An 18,363-nucleotide genomic window follows, 5' to 3' on the forward strand; every position below is an offset into this window, starting at 1 on the left:
GAATTGTAGGGATTCATTGAGCGTATTTTGGATGGGGATGAGAAATTGCACATCGTCGGCATATAGGAAGAAATTTAGGTCGGAGAGGAGGTGGCAGAGGGGGCAGTAGGTAGATATTGAAAAGGGTGGAGGATAGGGAGGAGCCTTGAGGAATGCCTTGCGTGAGTGGAAAGTGATCTGATTCAGAATTGTCAATTTTTATTAAGTATTCTCTGTGGGTGAGGAAGGAGGAGAACCAAGATAAAGCTGTGTCTGCAATACCTATCTCTGCCAAATGGGAGAGAAGGATTTGATGGTTGACAGTGTCAAAGGCCGCCGAGATATCTAGTATTGCAAGTAGGAAAGACTTCCCTTGGTCCATGCCTATGAGGATGGTGTCTGTGATTGCTAGCAAGAGATTCTCAGTATTTCGACCTTTGCGGAAGCCAAATTGGGATGGGTGCAGAATGTTATGGTCCTCAAGGAAGTCAGTAAGTTGCGTATTGACTCCCTTCTCGAGGATTTTGGAGAGGAAAGGTGGGTTAGAGATGGGCCGGTAGTTAGCTGGGTCAGTGGAGTCAAGGGTCGGTTTTTGAGGAGGGGCTTAACAACGGCAAGCTTGAGGAGGTCTGGGACTTTGCCAAATGCCAGTGAACAATTAATTATATCAGTTAAAGGTTTAGCAATGGTAGAGGGTATGGAGAGGAGAGTTTTTGTAGGGATTGCGTCTGCGATGTGGTTGGCTGGTTTCATCTTTTTTAAGATGGTTTCTATCTCTAGGGTAGTTGTAGGGTCAAGGGAACCAAGTCTGATGCTATTATGGTTAGGGAGAGGAGAAAGAGGCGTGGGCTTAGTGAGGAAACGCATGAGGATGCTGGAGATTTTGTTATGGAAGTACTTTGCAAGCTCTTCACATTTTTTTTTTTTTTTTGGTGTTTTCTTCGTGGTGGGTGGGATGGGAGGATTTTGTGAGATCTGCGATGTAGGAGAAAAGAGCATTAGAATTGAATTGAAAATCGTGAATTTTGGATGAATAGAAGTCCCGTCTAGCTTTGAGGGTGGCCTGTCAGTAATTGTGCAGTGTGTGTTTGTATACTGTCTTGTGTGTGGGGGAGGGTTAGCGGCGCCAGATGTGTTCCTTTGATCTGAGGTCCTGCTTTATCTTTTTTAGTTCATTGGTGGACCATGGTTTTTTATCTCTCTGCGAGTGAGGGATTTCTTTATGGATCGTGGGGCAGAGTTCATTAGCTATGGTGTTGGTAATGTGGTTCCAAGAGTGTAAAGCAGCATCTGGGTTGGACAGGTCAAAGCCCTAGAAATTGAGTGAGGGGTGAGATCATGATGGGCACTAGTGACTTCCGGGAGGGAGATGGGTGTGTTTGTGTTGTGTTGGTTTTGCGCAGATGGGGGTGGTGTAAGGTGGGAATAGTCAGAAGACACATTTCAGATGGCGGAGAAGAGGTACAGATCGATAGAACAACTATTGGGTCTGGAAAAAGCTGCAGGGTAACAAACACTGGCAATGATAGAGCTATAGAGTGACTATGCTAAGCCAAAGAAAAAGTCTAGAATAGACTGCACAGTGCTTAGTCAACAAATGCTAAATTCAAAGCGAGAAACACAATAGCAGAGTTTCAAGGGTATAAATGCAAACCAGGTTCAAAAGCAAAACACATCGAGTCACAGGAGCAGTGTCTCTTGGGCATTAAAACAGCTCCTTCGAGGCAGGACAGGATTGTTAGATTAAACCTCCTGCAAGGTGAGGGTAGCAGGCGAGGGGCAGAGGGTTGTGGAGGGAAACAAAGCAAGGGGGGAGAAAGGTGGGGACTGAGGGGCATAAAGGCGGCACAAAGGGGTACACTAAGGGGCATGCCCCTTAGTCGTGCCCCTTTGGCGCGCGACGCCTGAGAAGGCGCCGCATTTTTAAAGGCCCTGCTGCCCCGAGTGATGATGCCGTTCGGGGGCGGGATTAGGGCGCTTACAGGCAGGCAGGCACAGAGACTCCGACGAAAGACCGCGTGGCTCAAGGGCGAAGAGCGCTCCTTTTGACCCCGGTGGGTCTGTGCCAGCCGCACAAGGAGGCAGCGGTCGGTGCAGGAGTCGGACGGCGAAAGGAGAGAGTCTGAGAAGGCACCGCGTTTTTAAAGGCCCTGTGGCCCCGAGTGATGATGCCGTTCGGGGGCGGGATTAGGGCGCTTACAGGCAGGCAGGCATGGAGACTCCGATGAAAGGCCGCGTGGCTCAAGGGTGAAGAGCGCTCCTTTTGACCCCAGCGGGTCTGTGCCGGCTGCACAAGGAGGCAGCGGTCGGTGCAGGAGTCAGATGGCGAAAGGACCTCCAGAAGTCCATGTATGTGTAGCACCCCCTCAGGTAAAGCAGATGAACTGCCACCAAGGAAGGGGGAGAGCTATAACAGAAGAAAGCCCCATCCTTCCCAGTAATAAGGGAAGACTGGATGGGGATTGCTAGATAGAAGCAGGGATAGATGAATCTCCATGCTCATACTTTCCAGCTCCAGAATATCTCTCCCAGGTCCCAAAACCACAAGGTCCCAAAACGGGAAAACACCACATCAGAAATGCAAGAAAAGTCCTTACTTAACCTTAATCTAATGGGGGAAAACAAAAGCACATCATAATTTCAACAAAATATTCATAAGGATAATAAAAGATAGTGATTGAGAATAGTAAAATGTAATAAGATAACAGAAACATTACCTGTGTGCAACAGTCTGTGCAAAACACCCACACTCTTACTAATGGCAAGACTTGGGAGGCTGACTTTGCAAATTCCCGTTCCTGGCTCAAGAAAAAAAAAATAAATCAGCATAAATATCCTTTGGTGAGGCACCAAGTATAGCTAGTTGGATCACTGGCACCCAGATAGTAATTTTCTTGAGAATTTTCACAGTGAAGTTTACTTTATTAAATCTCAGATCCACTAGATGTTTAAAGTTAAAAAATAATCTCTTTCCCAATAAACCACCACATTACTCTTGTGTTGCAATGAGTGCTAGCCTTTCCTGGTAGTATAGAATCTCAAAATAAACCCACAGTGCACAGGGTAAAACCACTCTCCTTGGATGGCACTTTCCCAGGCTCAGTTGCCTGAAGGCAAGAGCCCTCCAGCTTGAATACTGTCTAGCCAGATGTAGTAGGGCTAGAGTTTTACTGTTCGTTCTCTTGCCTTCTTTGCATTCATGTGTTTTTCTGGATTCTTCTTTCATCAAATCAGTTTCTCCTAGGGTCTTACAGCACTGCTGCCTACTGAGGTGCTTGTATTCTGGCAACTGCCTCACCACAGTGGCTTCTCTGAACTTCCTTTTCCTTCCTCAGGCTGGAAAAAGGACTGTCCTTTGTGCTCTGGACTAGGTACCAAAATCAGTACACAAGGACATAAGACTTGCCATACTGGGTCAGACCAAGGGTTCATCAAGCCCAGTAACCTGTTTCCAACAGTGGCCAATCCAAGTCACAAGTACCTGGCAAGTACCTAAACATTACATAAATCAAAAGCTACTATTGTTTATTGATTACCGTAATAGCAGTTTATGGATTTTTCCTCTAGGAACTTATCCAAACCTTTTTTAAACCCAGTTACATTAACTGCTATAACCACATCCTCTGGCAATGAATTCCAGACCTCAACTATGTACTGAGTGAAAAAGAATTTTCTTTGATTTGTTTTAAATGAGCTAATTGCTAACTTCATGGAGTGTCCCCCTGGTCTTTCTATTATTGAAGAGAGTAAATAATTGATTTATATTATCTTGTTCAAATCCTTTCATGATTTTGTAGACTTCTATCATATCCCCCCTCAGTCATCTCGTTTCATAACTGAAAGGCCCTAACTTCTTTAGCCTTTCCTCATAGGGCAACCGTTCCATGCCCCTTATCATTTTGGTCACCCTTCACTTTCTCCAGTGCAGCTATATCCTTTTTGAGATGTGGTGACCAGAATTGCACACAGTATTCAAGGTGTGGTCTCACCATGGAGCGATACAGAAGCATTATGACATCCATCATTTTATTTACCATTCCCATCCTAATAATTCCTAACCTTCTGTTTGCTTTTTTGATCACCACAGCACACTGAGTTGACAATTTCAATCTATTATCCACTATGACACCTAGATCTCTTTCCTGGGTGGTAACTCCTAAGATAGAACCTAACATTGTGTAACTACAGCAAGAGTTATTTTTCCGTATATGCATCACTTTGCACTTGTCCATGTTAAATTTCATCTGCCATTTGGAAGCCCAATCTTCTGGTCTCGCAAGGTCCTCCTGCAATTCATCACAATCCTCTTGAGATTTAACTACTCTGCATAATTTTGTGTCAGTTGCAAATTTGATCACCTCATTCATACCCCAGATCATTTATAAATATATTAAAAAGCACCGGTCCAAGTACAGATCCCTGAGGCACTCCACTGTTTACCTTTTTCCATTGTGAAAACTGACCATTTAATCCTACTGTCTGTTTCCTGTCTTTTAACGAACTTGCAGTCCACAAAAGGACATTGCTTTCTATCCCATGACTTTTTAGTTTTCTTTGTCGAACACCTTCTGAAAATCCAAATACACCACATCTACCAGTTCACCTTTGTCCACATGTTTATTCACCCCTTCAAAAAAATGCAGATTTATGAGACAAGATTTCTCTTGGGTAAATCCATGTTGGCTATGTCCTTTCAAACCATGTCTATCTAAATGTTTTGTGATTTTATTCTTTATAACAGTTTAAATGATTATTCCGGGCACTGAAGTCAAGCTCACAGGTCTATAGTTTCCCGGCCACCTCTGGATCACTTTTTAAATATAGGGGTTACATTGGCCATCTTCCAATCTTCAGGTACATTGGATGATTTTAATGATAGGATACAAATCAATTGAATAGGTCTGAAATTTCATTTTTTAGTTCTCTTAGTACCCTGAGGTGTATACCGTCCAGTCCAGGTGATTTATTACTCTTCAGTTTGTCAATCAGGCCTACTACATCTTCCAGGTTCACTGTCGTTTGATTCAGTTGATCTGAATCATCACCCATGAAACTCTTCTCCGGAATGGGTATCTGTCCAAAATCCTCTTTAGTAACATCGAAGCAAAGAAATTGTTTAATCTTTCCATGATGGCCTTATGTTCTCTAAGTGCCCCTTTAACCCCCTAGATCATGCAACGGTCCAAACAACTCCCTTGCAGGCTTTCTGCTTTGGATATATTTTTAAAAGTTTTTTCCATCATGTCTCTGAGATGCCAATTAAGTCTATGTCATCATTCACTGCTATACACTAATTCTCCCATCTGACTTCTTAGACTTCTGGCTTTAGCATACAAACATTAAGTGATTTTTTTGTATTGTATTTACATTCTGCTTTTCAGTTGACAGGGATAAACTGGAATCTTTTAGCTCAGGTGACTTTTTAATTATAGGCACTTGGACTACTTTTCTTATTATTGGAACCTCTCTGTTGGGATGCCCTAACTCTAATGCTTTATTAGTATCCTTTGAAGATACCTCCCTCCAAACCATGCACTTCAGAGCGACTGTCAGCATTTCCTTTTATTCTAATTTAAAAGCTGCTCTATCTCCTTTTTCAAGATAGGCACCAGCAGTCTGGTTCCACCCTGGTTAAGATGGAGCCCATCCCTTCGGAAACTACTCCCCCTTCCCCAAAAGGTTCCACAGTTCTATACAAAACTGAATTCCTCTTCCTTGCACCATCTTCTCATCCATGCATTGAGACTCTGGAGCTCTACCTGCCTCTGGTGACCTGCGCGTGGAACAGGGAGCATTTCAGAGAACGCTACCCTGGAGGTTCTGGATTTCAGCTTTCTACCTAAAATCCTAAATTTGACTTTCAGAACCTCCCTTCCACATTTTCCTATGTTGTTGGTGCCCACATGTACCATGACAGCTGGCTCCTCCGCAGCACTGTCTAAAATCCTATCTAGGTGACACATGAGGACCGCCACATTTGCACCAGGTAGGCATGTTACCAGGCGATCCTCACGCCCACCAGCCACCCAGCTTGTCTACATTCCTAATAATCAAATCACCAACTATGACGGCCGACCTAACCCTTCCCTCCTGGACAGTAGCCTTGGGAGACACATTCTTGGTGCGAGAGGACAATGAGCCACCTGGAGAGCAGGTCCTTGCTACAGGATCATTTTCTGCTGCACCAGGTTGATGCTCTCCGATCATGGGACCTTCCTTCTCCAAGGCAGCACCAGGGCTGCCAGACTGCAGTTAGGACTTGGCTACTATGTCCCTGAAAGTCTCATCTATATACCTCTCTGTCTGCTTCAGCTCCTCCAAGTCTGCTACTCTAGCCTCCAGTGATCGGACTCGTTCTCTGAGAGCCAGGAGCTCTTTGCATCGGATGCACATTATACAATTTCTCACCAGTGGGTAAAAAAAACATACATGTGACACTCGATGCAAGACTGGGAGTCCCCCCTCTTGCTGCTGGACTGCTGCCTTCATCTTAAAGTTGTTCAGTTCCTAGTTAAGTTTTAGTTGCTATAGGAGTAGGAATGCATACAGTTAGGGTCCTAGGTAGAGTTGCATCAAGCTAGGGTGAGCATACATTGTACAAATCTCATCTTTGTGTACCTTTCCTCATTCCAAATCACATCATATCTTCATTGATGTGAACTGTGCTGTTCGTACCTCTGATTGTGCATGTTAAACTGCCCCCCAAAAGCTAGGCCACCATGAAAACCTTACCTCCAGTTACTAGTTGACCCTCCTACAGTTGACTAATATGAGAGCCTTAGAATCTCTCTCTCTCTCCAGCCCAAATCATGGCTGTTACAGGCACTATTCATGCAAAATCTATAGCAAAATGACGAATCTAGGCCTGAGCTGACATCTTTGTCTTTCAGCTGAGATTCCATGACAAACCAGAGATTTTGCCTCTTTATTGCTTTAAGGGAGTTCTCTATTTGTGTCACTTTAGTAATTATAAACCAACTGTTTACTACATATTCAAACAGGAAACTCCCTTTACACAACTTTTGACCTTTTTTAAGTCTGTAACTTGGTAGCAGTATTGTGTGAGTTCTAGTACATCAGACTTAACTTTCAGCCCTACTGCATAAACCAGGGAAGAAACCCTGGAAAAGTTATATAAAGCTTGATGCCTCTGCAGGTTTGGAGTGGAACTGCACAATAACATTTCCAAAACAACTTTTCTTTCAGTGAACTCCTAGGTGTGGTATAAAAATTGGCACTGGAACAAAAAGTAGATGGGGGGCTATCAGTAAATGCCTGTTTCCTTTATTATAACAGGACTGAGCTGAAAATAATTAGAAACGGTAAAACACAGAAGGGCTTCATGATTTTTGATGCATAGTACTAATTATTTCTATAGTGGTATCAGATGTACACAGCACTTACTCATTGTTCCTTTGCTATGCCAGTGTTAAGGTCTAACATTGTTTTATGTAGAACCTCACTGAAAAGGATAATGAAATATTAATAGAGCTTTCCTGAAACTTTGCAATCATAAAAGCACTGCCTGCTTCATTGTTTATATAAGAGTGGTAGTGGGCGATTGATCTGTGTCCTTCTCCAGATGGTTTTAATTGTATTTTTTTGTGCTCATGTTACAGCAGATATTTGGGGTGGATTGAAAGAGATATCTACTGCATTGACTTTTTTTTTAATTCCTTAACTGCTTCTCCAGTTCTTAAGGAGCTGTCTGAAATGGTGTACAATAAAGTTTTAAAAGCAACACATAACCCTCTCAGAACATAAAACCCTCAAAACGTAACACTGCTATTACTATTACTGCTTAGTACTTCTATAGCACTACTCAACATCACAAAACCACATACACACTCTTTAACTCACTTTGAACTTCCAGCTGGAAAAGTGAATAAAAAATTTATGATGCTGATGTTGATACCGGAGAAATTTCAACTCATGATGCTGCACAGCCAAGAGGCCAAACAGAATCTTCCATCCTGCAGAGCAGTGGTTCTCAATCCTTTTTCCCATCGTGGCACACGCTCACATGTGTAACACACTGCTCATTACAATTCACGGAGGAAATAAAAAAAATAAAGGCCCAGTATTACTTTTATTGTTAAGAATGACACACGGGAAAGATAAGTAATCTGTCTGAACAGAAACTGCATAAATAGTAAACATCCCATACCAAAACACCAATTTCTAGCACTCAAACAATAACCACCTTACCTAGAAAAGACAACACTGAAAATATTACACCAGGCCTTAAGTCACCAATACACCTCCTATTAGGAAAACGGACCAAGCTATCTGGCTAACTCCGACATTCAAAATTAGCAGGATAAGTTATCCGGCTAAGTCTAGTTGTCACGCAGACCTCTCCTAAGGTTAGCCATAAACCTATTTGGCTTCTGTAGGATAGTCGGATATATTCAGCTGCATGGCTGTGCTGCTGAATATATAGGATAATTTTTTTTTATCTGGCTAGCTTGCCGGGTTGTTCAGTGGCTGATTATGGGCCTCTTCATTTCTTGAACTTTATATAATAACATCCTTCTCACATACATCCAGTTTCGCTATTGAAATAATTCTCAAACAGGGAAACCTCCACTGTTAAAATTGCTTCCTTTACAAATCATCAGATATGTCAGAATCTTTTATCTGGAGGAGGCACCCATCTTTTACCAGATCTTTGCACTCACATCTGTCAGTGTAGTTTTCCTTGTTAATTTCATTCTAATTTGATGTCTGTTGTGTCTGAAGACTATACCTCCTCGATGTGGTTCACTTACTTTACTTGTGTACAGCTTTGCTTCTCCCCAGTAGTTCACTTACTGGCCTCTCCGTATTGTATTAGGTATTGGGTGCCACTATCTGATAGTATTGGTTTATTATTGTTTATTATATGGCAGACCCTATTCCTGCCGTAACAGTACACTGCACTGCATTTTTTATGTCTGTACTCACTGTTCTTCTTCTAATTACTTACTGTACTTTGCACCGGTTGCAAACTCTCACCTACTGTAACCTGCTTTGAACTCTCTTGTTGGAAAAACATGATCTAAATAAATAAATGATGATAAAAGCAGCTCCTCAGCATCAGACACTATAAAAACCATAAAAGAAAAGTCGCATGGTTATGAATGTTATAGTTGCTGTTCTAAATAATGCAGGGGACGTGTCAGGACAGGTGAACCATCTACAGGCACAGAAACTGTCCTGGAGTAGAAGAACTTAATATGGTTGTCAGGCAGACATATCTTACATTTAGAAGCAGTGAAAGAGTTAAATATGATGACATTGTTGGTCCCCCGACACGGCCCATGTTTCGCACTGGCTGCAACCGGAGGGACAGAGCAGGAGATCAACCAGATCTTTACCAAAATAGGAGCAGACAGATGTATCAAAAATAGAAGTAGATGGTAAGAGATAAAACCCGCAAATATACTCAAAACAAGAAATAAGCGGGGAAAAAAAATATATAAATGAATTAGTAGTTAGAAGAAGTGCTCTAGGATGAAAAAAAATGTATTATACATTGCATATTAAAAGAGAAACCAGGGTGACGACCCTACATATCAGCAAGTAACTGGAAAAAAAACAGCTAAAAAGCTCAAAATGTAAAAATGACACCCGGAAAGGGATACAAAAAATGAAGCAGGGGTGACAAACATGCACAGCCACAAACAGCAGTGAACAATGGTGGTAAAGCTCAAGTAACTCCACTATGATAAGAGGTGGAAAATGTGAACTGTATATAAAAAAAAAAAAACTTGGCTTCTGACCAGAAAAAGAAACAAAATGTAACAAGCAGTAAAATACAAAATACCTTCATAAACGTGGTCAGAGAAGCAAGGTAACAAGGTTGCAAAGACCTGCTGTATAGACAGTTACTATTCTAGCACTTAACTCCCTGATAAAACAACAGACTTCTCATTACTCTAGTACACCAGCTTCAGAGACAACACCAACCATTGAAATCCATCATAAATTGTTACAAATATTATTCTGCTTTGAGCTATTTGCTCAAATTTTTTTTGTTTCTTTATGCTTCTACCTCAGTGATGGCAAACTCCAGTCCTCAGGGCCGGTGCAAGGGTATTGGGCGTCCTAGGAGACTCTTGCGCTGCCGCGTCCCCTCCCTGGTCGTGCCCCCCCTACCTGTTTCGGCATCGTCTGCTTCTCAGGGCCACGAGCTGTAGGGGGCTCCAAAGAGCAGCCACGTGGTGCCGCAAGTGGGGCCTATCCCGCTCGCGGCAAAGAGAAATGGAAACAGAGCTGAAACGGGGGGGGGGGGGGGGGGGGGGGCGCGACACTGTGTGCTTCTCAGGGCTGCTCGCGGCCCTGAGAAGCACACAGTCTCTATTTCTGTTTGCCGCGAGCGGGATAGGCCCCGCTTGCGGCACTATGTGGCTGCTCTTTGGCGCCCCCTATGGCTCGGCGCCCTAGGCGATCACTGAAGTTCGCCTAATGCACGCGCCAGACCTGCCAGTCCTTGAGTGCCGCAAACAGGCCAGGTTTTCAGGATATCCACAATGAATATGCATGAGCGATATCTGCATGCACTCCGTCCATTGTATGGCAGATCTATCTCATGCATACTCATTGCGGATATCCTGGAAAACCTGGCCTGTTTGTTGCACTCAAGGACTGGCGTTTGCCATCACTGTGCTCAATTGGAAACTGCCCTAATCAGATTAAGGTGCCACAAGCCTTCATTCACAGCTACCCTTGGTGATTTTCAGGGGCGGATTGACCTATTGGGGGATCGGGCTTCCCCTGGTGGGCCGGTCACTCCTGTCACAAGATTTTTTTTTTTTTTGTATTATAAAGTTTCCAACCAAAGTATTAGGGGGCGCCGCGAGCAGTGGTATCCCGAGGGGAGCCAATGCCCCCGGGTGCAAGGAGGCTCATGTGGCTGCTGAGCAGCGACAGACAGATGGGCAGGGCCGTGGTGAGGCTCACGTCACCATGGCCCAAAGAAAAAGATCGCGTTTAAACACGCCGATGCTCCTCCTCCTCCTTCCTGATTGTGCAGTCCCGGAAGTAAACATTGCCGGAGCCGCGTGGGCAGGAAGGAGGAGGAGCATCAGCGCATGCAGAAGAGGAGCAGCGGCCCGAGAAGAGGAAGAGCCCGGTAGCAGGGCTGCCGCGGCCCGAGAAGATCAGGGCCGCTGCAGAGCCCATCCTGCGGTGACCCACGAAGAGGAGACACAGAGGTGAGAGAGAGGCTGAGGGTCTGTAGAGTGTGTGTGTGCGTGTATGAGATGAGTTGAGAAATTGTGTGTGGGAGTGAGGATCTGAATGTTTGCAGAGACAGCATGTGAGAGTCTCTGTGTGTGTGAGAGAGACAGCATGTGAGAGTGAGTCTGTGTGTATGAATGATTGTATGAGAGAGAGCATGTGACAGTGAGAGCCTGTGCTTGAGCAAGACAGCATGTGGGAGTGAGAGAGAGCCTGTGTGTGTGAGAGTCAGACAGCATGTGCCAGTGAGAGACTATGTGTATGAATGATTGTATGAGAGAGAACCTGTGTGTGTGTGTGAGAGAGAGAGAGAGAGAGAGAGAGAGAGAAAGCATGTGAGAATGAGAACTGACTGTGTGTTTGAGGGAAGAAGATGGAGAGAAAAGAAATAGAAAAAAAGACAATATAAAAGGAATTGGCAAAAAAAATAAGAAAGGGAAGATGGGGAAAAAAAAGCCTGTGACCAACCGATTAGAAAACTAAGATCCGCCAGCAAAGGTAAAAAAAATAAATAAATTACTTTTTAGTGATTGGCACATGTAATCTTTGGGAATGTGCAAGAGTAGCACTTTCTCTATGCGGATCTCACAATGTACGAGATCAGCATGGAGAAAGTGGAAGCCCAAGGGGCCTGCACAGAGGAGGCAGCAGAATGGGCTTCCGTGTCAGTAGCAGCAATCGGCACCTCCCCAATAGCCATGCGGCAACAGTGACAGTGGCAGCAGAGGAATGAGAGAGGTTCCGAGGTTGTTGGCAAAAGAAAGAGAGGGGGGTCTGCCTTTAGTGTGTGCATGTGTATGAATGGGACTCTGCCTGGGGGTGTATGTGTGTGAATGCATAGGTGCCTGCCTGGGGGTCTGTGTGTGAGAATGAATGTGTGCATGCCTGGGGGATGGGGAGAGAGTGGTGTGAAAATGAATGGGAGCCTGCTTGGGGGTCAGTGTGTGTGTGTGTGTGTGTGTGTGTGTGTGTGTGTATGTGAGTGTGAGAGCATGAGTGTGTATGAGAAAATCCAAGGGAGTAAGAGTTTGTGTGTGGGGGTGTGTGTGTGTGGAGGGGGAGTGTCGTAGAGCCTGAGAGTGTGTCAGTGTCAGTGAGAGCGAGAAGTTATGGTGGGTATAAGAGCATGAATGTGTACGTATGTGACAGTGTATGTGTGAGAGAGAATGGACATGTGAGTATTTGTGAGAGAGAGAGGATAACCACCTAATCCTCAACAATATCAGGGTGACTGGAAATCAAGAGCTCCCACAGAAGGGGACAGCAGGGGCTTTTTAAAATCCTTATTAGTTTTAATTATTGAATGTTATTTGATATATGTGCTGTTTTGAAATATTTTATTAGTGTTTGGGACATTGTAAAAAATGTATATGATTTTAATTAATAGAAATTCTATTTATCAGTAGTTTTAAAATATTCTTTTATTATGGTTTTACTATTATAACTGATGCTTTATGTTTCTTGATTTTATTTGTTTTATTAGGAATGGTGGTTCTATTTTTCTATTGTTAATACATGGAGTCTGGCTTCTTGGAGTTTCCATTTCAGTTTTTGATATTTGTGCTACTTCATTTTGTATTCTGTATTTGGTGAGAGTTTGTGTTCTGCATGCAAAGACTGAGATGAAGCATTCTTTTAGCATGTGGTTTCTCTGTGGGGATCTGTAGTAACTTGGCCTGTTCTGTTTTCCTGATAGGAGGTGTATTGATATTTTAGATTCTGGTGTAATATTTGTGGTATTCTTTTTCATAGGTGGGGTTGTTATTCTTTGAGTGTTGACAATTAGTACTGTGTTGATATGGGAGGACCATACTGAAATATAGGGGTGTGTACATATATATGTAAATTATATATGTAAATTATATTGTATATGTAATTGGGTACCCATGGGCCAGTATGGAGAAAAATCCCCTGGGCCACTATTTTCCCACAATCCGCCCCTGGTGATTTTTACAGTTTTTTTCCACTCACATGCATCCTAGCAACAATCCCCTGACTGAAAGGCACAAACTCCATGTTCCTCCAAAGCCTGAGAGACGAGCACTCTTGGTTTTAGTTAGGTCTTGCTGTTGCATTGCATCATATTTGGGATTTCCTTCCAAGGACTATGAATGCTGGTATCCTGCTGGCAGGGAGCCAGGTCAGGGAATCAAACCTGGGTTTCCTGCATGGTACAGTGCAGTCCTGCTCATTGGGCTGGCCCATTTGGACAAATTTAAATTGACATTGATCTATTCAGTTTGGGTTGAATTGTTTTTAAATGTAACTTTGAGAAAGGCATTATGATGTAATTTGCTTTCAAAGTAGTTAGTAGATAGTTCTGTATGTAAAGAAGGACATTGGTCTACCTGGCATATAAATGTAAGTGATGTTCACATTAGAATAATTTGCTCTTATAGCCAGGTGCATGCAAATTAAACATTAAAGGGAACTCAATATAAAGATGTGCATTCTTTTTTGTTTTTGTTTTTTTGACCCAGTAGTTTCCTCCTGCTCCTTTTGACTTCCTGCTCAGTTGGAACCAGGGCTGGGATATGGCACCATGAGCCTTTATTTGCAACCATTCATGAATTTTCACCCTATTTTTTTATATCTCCCTCCCCTCCTACATATCTAGTCTGATTATTGCAGCAACAGTCTTGAGCCAGGAACCAGGGGCCATGCACCATGATTCCTCCTGGAACTCTACAATCATGGGCCCAGAATCTAGCCACTAGGTGTCACCCTTAAGCAATGACCACAACTCCCTTACAACAGGGGACTGTGAGTGCAGCAATCTTGTCAGCCTGGGGAACAGAATACTTGAATTAAGGATTCAACTAGGGACCTTCACATGTCAGTGCACAGCACAGCCTCTGAGCCATCAGGCTGCCCCTAAAGTGCACTCTTGAATCAGCGAGTAAATGTCACTGTTGTTGACAGATGGGGATGGCTTTCCTTTCAGGACCTCTGAATATTTCCTCTGGAGCAGCCTCAGCCCCAGTTGGCTCAAAGAGAAGGTCAGATCCTGAAATTGGAATCCAGGTCTCCAGCACAACAGTGTGCACATAGGAATGGATGGCAAAAAAAAAGCCCAACTGGTCCAACAGTATATCTCTCTGTCACACTGTTAAGGAAGGATATAATCCAGCTGTTGAGCGTGACCCTTTGTAAAATATCACTCCCTATCCAGGACAGTTTTTGTTGTCTTCCTCCATAGTATTCATTTTTTCTGTACAAGTCCTGAGTCTGTGCCTGTCTGTAAGCATTTTGTATGGAAAAAAAATTAACAATGGCGCTGGCCTTGGTTTGCCAGTGCTATTTCTAAGCATTCTATCAGTGGGGCAGAAGTGACCGGGGATCACTTCTGACCTGTAAAGAAAGATATGGCAAAAGAGTTTGGATAGATTGGAGGGTTCTGGTTTTTTTTTTTTTTTTTGTGAATGGTGAAAAATGTTTTAAAACAAAATGATCAAAAGTTTTTTTTTTTTTGTTTTTTTTTTCTTTTGTTTCGGTTTAAAAAGAATTGAAACAAAATGGGAAGTTGTGTTAAAATGTCCTGTTTCTTTTTAGACAAATGGACATCCATAGGAAGTTTTGTTATGCAACATTTAATGTGCATGTAGGAGAATGAGTGTGTGGAGGGGTCCAAAGATTTCTCACAGGATACCAAACGGAAACAGCACCTAGATAAGTTCGCGTCCTGAGTAGAAACATCATATCACCATGTTGAATATCAGCAGAAAAAGACCCAAGTGATCCGACCAGTCTGCATAGCAAATTTTCTTTTTAGGATGGTAATTGCTGCTCCATGCAGGTTACCCCCCCCCCCCCCCCCCCCCCAATGCCTTTTCAGGTAGTAACTGCTACTCCCTGCAGTTTAAACATAGGTTACTCCATTTCCATCCTTTAGCCACAAGGGATCCTCTATGCTTATTCCATGCCCTTTTCAATTCCATTACTGTTTTTATCTTATCTTATCTACCTCTACCACCACCCTTTCCATGAAGAAATATTTCCTGACATTGTTCCTGAGTCTATCCTCTCACAGTTTCATCTCTTGACCCCTAGTTCTCCAGCTTTCTTTCCAGCAGCGCGTCAGTACATTAGGTAACATTGCTGGTGACATGTTGAAAAGGGGGATGTGGTCTATCCAAAAATAAATATTTGTGTACTAGACCTGCTTTGGGAATCCAAATGCCTTTAGATATATTTTCCATTATTAAAACCAACAATATGGAACATGAAAAACAAGAAGGAATAAACATCCAAAGTACATGACACAACATGACGTGAGGACAAATCCTCCTCCAAAGAAAAGACACACCTGAAAATAATCAATTACTGAGAGGACTGGAATGTTGCACAAGCACTTGATTGGATTGGGCATGTGAATAATTATTATTGCATAACAGCGTAATAAACATGCAGAAACAGATATAAAGGGTAAATACACACAAACAGTAATTAAAACCACAGTGTTAAATATAGAAAACTTGGACTTATCTGACAACTCCATTATACAAAGTGGAAATAACAGATGATTTGAAAAAGCACCTTATCACACAAGGCCATGCACATAAGTTATATTTAATGTTTATTGATGAGTCTCTTTGGCATCCGAGCATAATAGGTATGACTTTATCTCCTCATTATCCTGTACCTGGTGTGTTTTCTTATCTCCTCCTCCTCTCCCACAGTAGCTCTGTGGAACATTAGAGGGCAACTGAGTATATGACACCTATATTGTCTCTTCTATAGCACCTTGGCAATTATGCTCTCAGTCTCAAAAATTGTTTTTGCTCTCTTCACCAAAGGCTTACAAGCTACAAGAAACACAAAAGAGAGCCTTTTCTATTGCCTGCCCGTTATTGTGAAATGCAATTCCAAATGATTAAGGTATGAAGCAGATTATCTGAAATCCAGGAACAGGCTTTTGAGTACTGAGTAGGGTATAATGCAGAAGGTTTTATAAGTACATAATGTTTCATATGTGTTTTGTGAGTCTATAGATATTATAAATGTTAAAATGTACTCTGCTTTGATCAATAGTAATTGTCTGATGTGGAATAAAAGTGTTATAAATAAAAAAATAAAAAAATAAAACAGAGCACTACTTATCTGCAAAGAAAATGATTTAAAATATTTGTGTCCTCGTTATGTTATTTAGCACTATAAACTCTCTGGTAGCCAGTTTCTGGAGTACTCTAACTTTAAATGCTTTCTTAACCTCCCTACCTGTTAGGAAATTCTACCTCAGTTAACAATTCCATGTTCTTAAGGAAGATCCATCAATATGCCAGTATGGTTACAGCACTGATCCAAATGAAATCAAATTTACTTATCTCTTTTCATGCCAGCATTTTCCAGGAGTGGCATTCATTACTAATGTAAATATGCCAACATTTCAAGGCTACTATGAGGGACATTTTGAGTGAAAGGGACTTACCTGAAACAAAACTTGAAATATACTAAAGAGCTATTTTGAAAGCTTGGATTTCTTTATCCCGGTCCTTCCCCAGCCTATTCAGTACTGACCTCTGCCTTGAACCTGGATTTCCCTCTTGTCTGCCGCCTGCCTCTGACCTCGGCTACGAACTCACTCTATGCCTTATTTGCCGCCTGCCTCGATCTCCGGCTAGCTCCTAGTAATTGTCTTCCCCCAGCATGTCCAGACCTTGGCCTTGCCCCAAACTCTCTCTCTCTCTCTCTCTCTTTATATGCCCTGTGGGACCCTCGCCTAAGTCCTGCAGGCCCCTGGAAATGAAAGGCTCAACTCACGGGGAACAGGGCTGGTATAGGTGAAGCTCCAGTCTAGTTCCAATCAGGGCATGTTTGCTAGCTGCTGGCGTGGGTCTAGTAGGTTCCCTTGCTAGGTTGCAACAGCCAAGCTGCAGCACAAGGGTCCACTACCCTTACACCTGGTTTACAATTTGCAGGATTCAAACAAAAAAGGCATAGGTTCCCTTCCTTCAGGGATTATGTTGGTGTTTCAGATTCAATATAACTTAAACAGGTTCAGATAAACTCACTTCCCAGGTTCCAGATTCACAGCTCAGTCCAGGGTCCAGTTATCCAGTTACACAGTAATACAGGCACCAGGCTCCACAGATACAAATAGCAAAGGTTTGAGACTTCACAGGTCTCCTCTGGACTCTCATAACTTGGCCCTCTAGCCCTCGATTTGCCAGGAACGCACTCCTGGCAGCTCAGCATTCCTTTAGACCTATAATGTGAATGTTGCATGTGCTGATGTTGTGTTAACCTGTTGTTGCTTTTGTAAACTGTTGTGATCTTATTTTGGAATGTCAAAATAAATAAATAAATAAATAAGTAAAATAGGGTCAGAGATTGCAGGTCCCATTTTCAAGCAGTTAAAGGGCCATATTCAAAGCAGTTTAGTTAACTTTGGATTTAAATCACAAACACCGCCCAAAACAATATGTGTTCCAGAAAACCTCCAAGTGGCAACACAAACAATATTCGATTGGTTTACTTGGTCTATTCTTTATATCATTTTAAATAGCTATATTCAACATCAAAAAGCTATGAATATATCATTAAATGTAGGATATACAGAGTTGATATACAGAGTTGATATACAGAGTTGATATACAGAGATTGATATACAGAGTTTGTATATCAATCAAACTCAGAAAATTATGGTGAAGGGTCACTTTACTTTATTTTAAATATCACTTTTTGTGAATAGTTTTTTTATGTTTTGAATTTTCATTAAAATGCTGACAAACTGCAACTTCGACTTCTTATGTTAAAAATCATGGGAGCACACCTTTCATTTTTCATTCGCAAAAATTAAGTGAAAGTCCTGAACAAATCATATTAAGAGTATACTCATCTCAAAATGTCCCGAGTTGAATACAACACAAGTCCCGCCACGATCGTGTTTCGAACCAACAGGTCCTGCTTCAGGGGAAATCCAGTCTCGACTCCTCTCTGTTTCATCAGCGATAAACTTTCAATCTTCAAATGGCTAATTTTCCTGTGTTTCTTTCTCCTGCAGTCTGATTTCAAACACGCTCACTTGAAAAACCATGGCGAACCCCGGGACCTTTTATCTCCCTCCCGGAAATGACGCGTCAATATCCATAGTCTTCAAACAGGTCGTCACTTCTCCAGACACACTGGTGTGCTCCTCCCCCTATTCACAATTACATCAAA

The 18,363-nt window shown here is 42.5% G+C and overlaps 1 long non-coding RNA gene across 2 annotated transcripts in view; it reads right to left on the reverse strand.

Annotated features, from left to right (window-relative positions):
* Positions 1 to 17,619, reverse strand: part of LOC115089551 — a 39,631-nt gene extending 22,012 nt beyond the window's left edge. Inside the window, exons 1-2 of one of the 2 annotated variants that reach the window (XR_003856157.1) lie at positions 17,214 to 17,619; positions 2,697 to 2,777 (exon numbers count right to left, since the gene is read on the reverse strand). This is a non-coding gene — a long non-coding RNA (uncharacterized LOC115089551). Of the gene's footprint in view, positions 1 to 2,696; positions 2,778 to 7,839; positions 8,001 to 17,213 lie in introns of those variants that run through there. The other variant, XR_003856158.1, reaches the window with a different exon arrangement.
* Positions 17,620 to 18,363: the final 744 nt, after the last annotated feature.

The sequence above is a fragment of the Rhinatrema bivittatum genome, chromosome 4, assembly GCF_901001135.1.
Source record: "Rhinatrema bivittatum chromosome 4, aRhiBiv1.1, whole genome shotgun sequence".
NCBI classification, from domain to species: domain Eukaryota; kingdom Metazoa; phylum Chordata; class Amphibia; order Gymnophiona; family Rhinatrematidae; genus Rhinatrema; species Rhinatrema bivittatum.